This window comes from Dreissena polymorpha, chromosome 14 (assembly GCF_020536995.1).
Source record: "Dreissena polymorpha isolate Duluth1 chromosome 14, UMN_Dpol_1.0, whole genome shotgun sequence".
Lineage (NCBI taxonomy): Eukaryota > Metazoa > Mollusca > Bivalvia > Myida > Dreissenidae > Dreissena > Dreissena polymorpha.
In genome coordinates, this window is record NC_068368.1 from 61,817,079 (window position 1) to 61,828,280 (window position 11,202).

An 11,202-nucleotide genomic window follows, 5' to 3' on the forward strand; every position below is an offset into this window, starting at 1 on the left:
TCTAAGAGACTACAAATGCGTCAAAATACGTATCTAAGTGGTAAAGGGGTTAATGGCTGATGTAGAATACACCCGGCACCACTTTGTTATGTTGAGCTGTTAGCTTCATTCTTCCACCCTGGGCTACATTATGAGGTCATTATTTCCAGTGTAAATATAATATAAAGATAAGTGTGAAAAGCATTACTATAAATATACAATCGTTCTTGAGTTATCATCCGAAAACCATTTTACTATTTTGGGTCACCGTGACCTTGACCTTTGACCTAGTGACCTCAAAATCAATAGGGGTCATTTGCGAGTCATGATCAATCTACCTATGAAGTTTCATGATCCTAGGCGTATGCGTTCTTGAGTTATCATCCGGAAACAATTTTACTATTTCGGGTCACCGTGACCTTGACCTTTGACCTAGTGACCTCAAAATCAATAAGGGTCATCTGTGAGTCATGATCAATGTACCTATGACGTTTCATGATCCTAGGCCCAAGCGTTCTTGAGTTATCATCGAGAAACCACCTGGTGGACGGACCGACAGACTGACCGACCGACATGTGCAAAGCAATATACCCACTCTTCTTCGAAGGGGGGCATAAAAAGCCTTGGCAAACAGCGTAGACCCAGATGAGATGCTGCATAATGCGGCGTCTCATCAGGGTCTGCGCTGTTTGCTTAAAGGAATTTCTGTAAGAAATATTCTAAATATAGAAATAAATGTACTAATTTGGAAATAAATTGATCCAATTTAGAAGGATGGGATAGTCCACTAGGCATAAATGGGTTCATGAAGAGAATGGCACGTAAATTACAACACAAACTGTGTACCAGCACGGTGATGAAAGTAAGCTGACCACATACATCAATAATAACACACTGCATGTGTTCTATTCTTACTGGAACTCACACGTGCAAACTTGCAAATAATGAAAAAATGCAAGCACAGCATGTATGCAGCAAAGGGCTAAGCCTTTTTAATATAAAAAAATTAAGTCAAATTTAAAAAAGCCTGCAATTGAATCCATCTATTGCAAAGAAGCATCACAATGTGTAGCAGTTTAAAGTAAAGTATTTTCTACAAAATGCAGTTTGTTAGTGATGTTCCTAGGAAGGCATGCAATTTTAGATGAAATGACATCATTCTTCAACAATAGCTTGAATTCATCCCGATACTTTTTCTGGGCCCCAAAGGCAAAAAAGTCCAATTATTCACAAATTGTTGATATTACGCAGGAATGAACAAACAGAAAAAAGAGATCACTCCAAGATATCATGATGTGGCCAAGGGAGGTAATAAGGTGATTAAGGCGCTTTAAAAAGAACTAAACTCACATGCACATTAATGGAGTTAGCCCGTTGTATACTAAAGATACGGTATAAAAAAGAATACATTTTGAAATGTAATTCTTCCCAATTTGCACAACAACAAGAAATACAAAATATACCACAATAATTACAACACTTGATATAAAACATAATTGCAGCCCTTTAAGTGAGATAATTGAGGAGTAAATGGCAGAAAATCAACATACCTCCCACTGTATTAATACTGTGGATGCTGTTATATTTATGTGGATGCTGTTATATTTATGTGGAGGATGTTATATTTATCTTTTTTTTAAGTAAACATATCATGCTGACATGCAGACATAGTAATATAAAATAAGTAAATCAAATATTTTCCTGCAATCATTTAAATGTTCTTTAACCTTTTTTAGTATTGTCAGATACCACTATGAGTATATAAAATAAATAAATATGTTCTGTTTACCGAATAAACAGACTCTGGTTACAGCTTTATCGTGTAAGAAAAATCAGCAGCAGCACTCATAGCTGTACACATAATTTGTATACATTGACTGGATTTCATGATCAGAAGGAAATGTATAAACCAACGTGTTAATGTGTCCATGTAACAACCATATGGCGTAGTATGATTCTGTTAAGGACACTGAACAAAAAGAAGTCAATTGGGAATGACGTATTCAATAAAGTGTACACTGTTTAGTAATGAGTGAGAATATCAACAAGCAAGCATAAAATTACAAGCAACATGCAAAAATGGATCTTATGCCATATGCTGCCAACATAGCACAAAACCAGCCTGCGCATATGCCCAGTCTGATTAGAATCCACCCTGTCTGCTATAAAGTCAGGCAAGATTTGGTGGTTTCATTAGCAGACAGGGTAGCTCCTGACCTGACTGAGTGAATGGTCAGACTGGTCTGGAGCTGTGTAATAAGACCCATTTTCGCATGAAGCAGCTCCAAACATTGTGAAGGTCTATACATGAAAACTTTTTCAGAACAATTATGGGTATACATAAAATAAACAACAACAATACAAAAACGGCACTAACAACTTGTAACAAATAATTACATGATAGCAATTTGATTCTTTACACTGATACACAAATGTAAAACAATGTTATAAAGAATACAAAGAATGATAAAGTTATCATAAGACATTGCTGGATATGAACATTAAACAAGCTATCAGATGTTAAAGTATTCTGAGCATAATGTATCACACAAATACTATTCTGACATAAACATGGAACACATTGCACTTTTATCAACTTGACCATCTTGTAACACCTGCATGTACTAATGTTACAAATGCAGTCTGCCTATATACAACTGTAATCTATTAATACGTATAATATCTGCATGTTATTCTTTTTTTTTAATACATATTTTTATACACTGTATTCAGATTTATACCGGCAATGGACAGCATGGACCTTTAATAAATAGATGCGTTTATTCTAACTTTTATTAACAGAAGTATTTGTTGATTTTATTTCAAACACTGAAGTGTTTTTCAAAACATTTAAAAATATAAACAGGACATATAATAATATAATGGTTAGCACTTCAGAAAGATATCATTTACTCTAGTTGTAGACTGAGACGTTTTTTAATCAATAGCACAATGGCACACTAACAGAAATGATGAAGACTTCAGGCTTTCTTTTAATAATAGGTTAAAACACCAGGACCAAGCCATGTGCTCTTATGTTACTATCACTTGGATCTCCTTAGTTTTAACCTTTGACATTATTGTTTACAAAGAAAGAGCACTATGTGAAATGAGTGCTTTTCTCACAACACTAAATTTTGCTTCCAATTATTGGCAGAGAATTGATCGAGTCAACAGCTTGGCTGTCACAATTGAATTTCTGTATATGTTATCCATAGCTAACACACTGGAACTTTTAATTGGTTCAACTTTTCATCCTTTGGATTGTATCCCATGTTCTTTCGTAACAAGAACATGTGAATGTCTTTGAATGTGGGTCGCTCACAGTCGGAGCAGTTCCAACATTCGACCATCATGTCATAAATCTCAAAGGAGCACACGATGGGCTGTGGTAGAAGCATCTGCTGTCCGTCACTTCTGTAGAAATGTTCCGCATTGGCAATCACTTGATCATCACTTAGATTATGATATGGCTGATCACGGGCAAAAGTCAATATTTCCCAAAGCCTCACTCCAAATGACCAGACATCTGACTTTGTCGTAAACTTGCCCTTAAATATATACCAAAGAAGGTAAGCTATCTTGTAAATGTTTATGTATTTTTCCCTAAATACTTAATTCCCGCGAGTTGTCATTTTTCAGTGTGGAAAAAAATTAAGCTGTACAACCATTCAGTGTAATAGAAGAAATATGTACTTTAAATGAATGTGCTTGAAAGATGTTTAATATTAAAAGATTTTAATTAATTTCATACTGTAAGTTTCTAGAACACAATTTTAGTATTTTTGGAGGGCCCTACACAGTTTATTTCCCAGTTGAGTTTACCTGTCTTAATCAAAAAGTTAAACACAATCTGAAGAATTATTTTCTGATTTCAATTTAGAATTTGAATGAACAATTTTATTTGCGCATTACTTTCAAATCCCTTTTTTGTAACATTTTATTCATGTTCCTCTGTTATTTACCAGTGACATGTACACATTGAATTCACTCAAATTTGAAACTATATGAAACATTTGTATTTCAAAACTCAATAAATTTATCAATAAGTTCTCCCACAAAACTTGGGTAAATCATGTGAGTCTCTTCTAAGATTTGACGCCACTTTACCAGTAGTATAGACTCCTAGGCCATCCATCTTATCGGAAGCACAGCTCGTCCCTCTATCTTGTAATAGTCAGCACTGTACAAAATCCGACTCATCTTAAAGTGTGAAATCTTGATCAAGAAGTTCATGCCAACAAGGCAGTTGGTCACGATGCACCATGTTCAGAGACTCGAGGTACTACATGCCAGAGGCAATTTGGGACGCCACGTAAATCAGGCACCCGTAACTAAAATGTGCAATATATGGTTTGAACTAACAATATTGTGTGATATATTTTATGGTATGTAATAACAATACATGTATTGGAAATTAAATTCTGAACAAAAGCATCTTTGTAACAAACAAGAGGGCAATAATTGCCCTGAAGTGCAAAGTTCAACTAGGACCAATTGTTGAAGACTTGTAATGGTGACCTGGTTTTAGAACCCCTCTTGACTTAAATTCAATCATGGCGTAAATATTGTCAAGATAAACATTTTGATTATGCTAAGTCAAGATTAAGCCTGAAATGTGGCTTCTTGAGTGGTAGTATGAGTTTTCAATGATTACACCAAGTGGCCAAATTGTTTTATACATGTGACCCAGACTCATACTTTGATAAGTTTCAGTGAGGTTGCTTCTAAAGGGTTATAAAGTTTTTCTAAGATTTCACATGGTTACTAAGTTTTTGGATGCACATGACCCAGATTTGAATTTGTTCTAGATGTTATCAAGATAGATTTTATGACCGAGTTTTATCAAGATATAAAATGCAACCACTAAAGTGCCAACAACATTCAGGACATACGATGAACAATGCTAGAAATAGACTGACCACAAGTGTGATCTGGCGAGTTCAAATACTCAGAAAGTGCATAAAAAGATGTTAAATGTGTAATAATTGTTTAATAATATGATGTCATTGATCTGAAGACTCTGTAGAAACAAAGTGTCATACAACAGCAAAACAACTTAACCCTTTACCCCTCATAAAGCAGTTTTTACGCATTTAAAGTCCTTTAGAAAATCAACTTCAAAGTTAAGTCCTTTCTTAATATATTAAAGTTTAAATTGGCTTCACCATAAGATACTGATGAAAGCAAACAGAATAAACCTGAACAGACTGCGAATTACTCGCAGGCTGTTCTGGTTTTATGTTGGGTTTGCAGAAGCCATTGTTTACTTTGCTTCTGAGTGGAAAACGGTTAATTACTCTCAGTGGTTTGACTATGGTGGATTGGTTTGATAACAAGTGTATTGATTTCAATAGTAGTTGATTATAGTGAATGGTGTAAGACATAGTGGATTGACTTGATATAAGTGCGTTGATTGAATATAGAGAATTATAAGAGTATTGCTTTTAATATAAATGGATTGATTTAGTTCTATGTGGGTTGACGTGATTATAAGGGTAGTCTATTAAACAACTCCAGTCCGTGACTCACAGGAGTATTTTAGTGTTGATAGCTTGCGCGAAGAGCGTCTCAATGACTCACCTGAATATTTTAGCATTGATAGCCTGCATGGAGGGCGTCTCAATGACTCACCTGAGTATTTAAGCATTGACAGCTGCGCTGAGGGCGTCTCCAGCACATGGTCCAGCAGGAACTGGTTGACGGTCTCCATACTTAATGTACTCTACTATCATACACAGTGGCTCCTCCCCCGTACACACGCCCAGAACACGCATGATGTTGGGGTCCCTTAGTTGGGACCATTATCTTGATCTCCTTCAGAAAGTCTGCCCTGTAAATCACAGAAGAACATATGGGCCGAATAACATATGAGCCAAATAAATATGGGAAGAATAAACATATGAGCTGAATAACATATGAGCGAATAAACAAGTGAGCCAAATAAACATGTGAACCAAATTAACATATGAGCCAAATAAAATATAAGCCGAATAAACAAGTGAGCCAAATAAACATTTGAACCAAATTAACATATGAGCCAAATAAACATATAAAGGAAGTCTCTTATATACCAATATCCAGGTTAGTGGGAAAGTGTTGTCCCTGATTAGCTTGTATGGACTGCAAGGCTAACCTGGGATGACCACTTTATGCACGTGCAATTAGACCAATAGGTAGCCGCTAGGAGTTTTTTAACAGCCAGATATAAAGTAAAACTGTCATTAATTTTTATGCTCCCCCCAAAAAATTATAGTCGCCACTTCGTCTGTCCGTTGCGTTGTGTCCATCCGTCCGTGCACAATTTTTGTCCGGGCTATTTGTCAGCAATTAATGCCGGAATTCAATTAAACTTTATGGAAAGCTTCACTACCAAAAGGAGATGTGCATATTATCAGCCAGTTCTGGACGGATGAGTTTTCACAGAGTTATGGCCCTTTGAAACTTTCCATTAACTGTACATATAGTGCAATATTTGTCCGGGCTATTTCTCAGCAACTAATGAGCCGGAATTCAATGAAAAATTTATGGGAAGCTTCACTACTAAGAGGACATGGTGCATATTATCAGCGGGTTCTAGTCGGATGATTTTTCACAGAGTTATGACCTTTTGAAATTTTCCATAACTGTACATATAGTGCAATTCTTGTCCAGGCTATTTCTCAGCAACTAATGACTGGAATTCATTGAAACTTTATGGGAAGCTTCACTACCAAAAGGAGATGTGCATAATACAGCCAGTTATGGTCCGATGAGTTTTCACAGACTAATGGCCCTTTGAAATTTTCCATTTACTGTACATATTGTGCAATTCTTGTCAGGGCGATTTCTAGCAACTAATGACTGGAATTCAATGAAACTTTATGGGAAGCTTCACTACTAAGAGGAGATGTGCATATTATCAGCCAGTTATGGTCCAATGATTTTTCACAGAATTATGGCCCTTTGAAATTTTCCATAACTTTACATATAGTGCAATTCTTGTCCGGGCAATTTCTCAGACAACTAATGACTGGAATTCAATTAAGCTTTATGGGAAGCTTAACCTACCTTGAGGAGATGGGCATGTTATTTGTGGGTTCTGGTTAGATGATTTATTTAGAGTGTTATGGCCCTTTGAAATTTTTAAGTTGCTAAATCATCTATCGTATTATTTTGTCCAAAGTTATGCCCCTCAAGACGTTTCCTTTATTTGAACATATAGAGCAATATTGCGACAAAAAAAAACTTTGGGGAGCATCACCCGTCTCCGACGGTTTCTTGTTGGTTTGTTTTTGCAAATACTTTAATTATTTGTTTTTATGGCAAAATAAAATACATCAGCTAAAATATTTTGCAAGGATTCTATATCATGTTCCTTTTTATATTTAAGTAAGTCGGCTTGTTAATGTTTTGATCAACTCAGTTGTTTCTAAATAAAAAATAATGAACATTTTAAGGTGGGCCAACCAACATGGCTCTGTCCCCTCCCCACCCCAAGATGACTGTGTGCCTACCAACCTGGCTCTGTCCTCTTCGTTGGTTCTGAGTATTTTCACAGCCAACAGGCACGGTCTGGACAGTGTGCGGTTCATTATGAAGTCCTCCTCAACAAAGTGACTCATGTTCACTGCATCACATAGGTGAACATAAATGTGAATGGATTGATAAGTTATCACACAGGTGAACCTACATGGGAATGAAGTGATAAGTTATCACACAGGTGAACCTACATAGGAATGGATTGATAAGTTATCACACAGGTGAACCTACATGGGAATGGATTGATAAGTTATCAAACATGTGAACCTACCAGGGAATTAAGTGATAAGTTATCACACAGGTGAACCTACATGGGAATGGATTGATAAGTTATCACACAGGTGAACCTACATGGGAATGAGTGATAAGTTATCACACAGGTGAACCTACATGGGAATGAGTGATAAGTTATCGCACAGGTGAACCTACATGGGAATGGATTGATAAGTTATCACACAGGTGAACCTACATGGGAATGGATTGATAAGTTATCAAACAGGTGAACCTACATGGGAATGGATTGATAAGTTATCACACAGGTGAACCTACCAGGGAATGGATTGATAAGTTATCACACAGGTGAACCTACATGGGAATGGATTTATAAGTTATCACACAGGGAACCTACCAGGAAATGTATTGATAAGTTATCACACAGGTCACACCTACATGGGAATGGATTTATAAGTTATCACACAGGGAACCTACCAGGAAATGTATTGATAAGTTATCACACAGGTGAACCTACATGGGAATGGATTGATAAGTTATCACACAGGTGAACCTACCAGGATATGTATTGATAAGTTATCACACAGGTGAACCTACATGGGAATGGATTTATAAGTTATCACACAGGGAACCTACATGGGAATGGAGTGATAAGTTTTCACACAGGTGAACCTACATGGGAATAGATTGATAATTACATGTAACACACAGGTGATCCTACATGGGTATGGATAGATACGTTTTACAGGGTTGTAGATGAATATTGAAATGTTTTTTTTGTAAAGGAAACTACATAACCCAAGTATTGTACATTTTATACATTTACGGAGACATTGAATTAAAATTTATTAGCAGTAATTAGTTTGTGTCTGTTTTTGCAAAATTATTTGCCCATCTAAGGTATTTAACTGGCATGTAGCTAATATTTAATAATGCCAATACTAAATCAATAATATTACGCAATGATTGTCTCTTTTATATCTGTTTTTGTTTAAATTTATATGATAGTCAATTGCGAATATACAAGAAGAGCGCATCACATATTGTTAGGATTTTGAAGTCCGGTTATAAAGATATGACAGTTCTTTACTCATAATCTCTCTCTCCTAACACACACATTAAGATTGCTCTCCCTTAACAAACACAGGGTGTTACCCCCTGCCTACCTCTCCAAACTGGCCCTGTCCCAACACCTCAATAAAGCGCAGATTCCCGTGTGGGAATTCGCTGACGGAAACTTCAATGCTGAGAAGCAGCTCCGCATTGGGAACAGCATATACATTGTTGCCACTCACACCCCTGTCAAATTAAAGGAAATACATGCAGGTTAGAGTTAAAGAGGCGTGTTATTCTGTAGAAAGGTATACTTTGTATATTTGTATAATATGTGAAGAAAAATACGATCCCACATGGATGTTATATTAAAGAACAATAAATCATACTAATATACTAAATATTTATAAGACTTGTCTCACATAATACTAAAGCTGAATTAATGATTAGAGAGGTAATGAGGTTTTCTTTGATTTGACCTAGTGACCTAGATTTTAAAAGCAAATGACGCAGACTCCAACCCAGCAAATATACTGGCAAGATAAGACATTCTATGGCCTCTAGTGTGGTAGCAAGATTTTCATAAGATTTGACCAGATGACATAGTATTTAGACCAACAAGCAATCTCGGCAAAGATATTATAAAAAAATAAATTGTAACAAGTTTCATCAAGATTGAGTCATCAATGTGGCCTCTAGAGTGGCAGCAAGGTTTTCTAAGATTTGACTTATTTACCTTGTTTAACCCATTTATGCCTAGTGGACTTTCCTATCCTTCTAAATTGGATCAATTTATTTCCAAAATTAGGGATGTCTGGTACATTTATTTCTATTTTTAGAATATTTCTTACAGAAATTCCTCTAAGCAAACAGCGCAGACCCTGATGAGATGCCGCATAATGCGGCATCTCATCTGAGTCTAGGCTGTTTGCTGTTTGCCAAGGCCTTTTTTCTAGACGCTAGGCATTAATGGGTTAAATGCACAAGACCTAGATACACATTTGACCTAATAATTGTCCAAATTAACATTCTGACAGAGTTTCAGGAAAATTGAGTCATTTATATGGCCTCTAAAGTGGTTGCAAGATTTGACCTATTGACCTAGTTTTAGGACAATTGTGATCAAGATTTTAACTTGTGATATATATTGTCCATATATGTCAAGTTATAAATCTGAGAAACTTCTGATGCATTAACTTGCCTGTAGGGAGGGTATATTGAGGACCTGGTTGCTGATAATGTCTGCTGCAGCGTAGAGGGCGTCATACTGTGGGGGTGGCTTGTCTAGGTTGTTCTGCTTGCGTGCCTGCGGAAAGTCATCAGGGCTGACTTGGTGACATTGCGGGTGCAGACTGCTCATCTATTTTCTTTTTAAAGGTGTAGGGACATATCTCAATTTCAATCACAAAGGAGGGAGGGGAGGAGTGGAGAGGGGTTCATAGTGTGGGGGTGTGGGGGGATTCTTGGGTGGGATAGTTGGACGGTATTTCAAAAATAAAACAAGGGACAAAATTGTCACAAAACCAGGTTTTCATTGTGAAAAAAAATCTGATTAAGGGAGACAACTCAAACTGAACTTTTGAAATGAACAAACAAAATTAACCCCCTTTGTAAGTTTATTTCAAAATAAATCTATTTTAAGTTGTGGTGACCTTGACATTGGAGATATTGACGTGATTCTTTCGTGCGACACACCGTCCCATGATGGTGAACAAATGTGCCAAATAATTGTAAAATCTCACAATGAATGACATAGTTATGGCCCAGACAAGGTCATTTATTGCCAATTTTGACCTTTTAACTCAAAGTGTGACCTTGACCTTGGAGATATCGACGTAATTATTTCGCGCGACACACCATCCAATGATGGTGAACAAATGTGCCAAATGATTTTAAAATATGACAATGAACGACATAGTTATGGCCCGGACAAGCTTGTTCCGCCCGCCCGCCAGCCAGCCCGCCAGCCAGCCAGCCAGCCCGCCCGCCTTCGCCAATCTAATAACCAGTTTTTTCCTTCGGAAAACCTGGTTAATAATAATAATAAATATTTGTGTTTTTTAACCATGTTTAAAACAAGAGATGTGTTTGTCAGAAACATAATGCCCCTATTGCGCCGCTTTGATTTTTTTTTATATATTTTGTTTACTTTTGACCTTGAAGGATGACCTAGACCTTGAACTTCCACCACTCAAAATGAACATCTTTATGAGAAGGCCGCTTTGAAATATATATTTTTGGCCTTTGACCTTGAAGGATGACCTTGACCTTAAACTTCCACCACTCAAAATGTGCAGCTTCATGATAACGCCGCTTTGAAATTATTATTTTTTTGACCTTTGACCTTGAAGGATGACCTTGACCTTGAAGAAAGACTTTGACCTTGAACTTCCACCACTCAAAATGTGCAGCTTCATG

The 11,202-nt window shown here is 36.6% G+C and overlaps 1 pseudogene; it reads right to left on the bottom strand.

Moving 5' to 3' along the window:
* LOC127857423 (discoidin domain-containing receptor 2-like) lies at positions 1-10,144 on the bottom strand (annotated as a pseudogene).
* Positions 10,145-11,202: the final 1,058 nt, after the last annotated feature.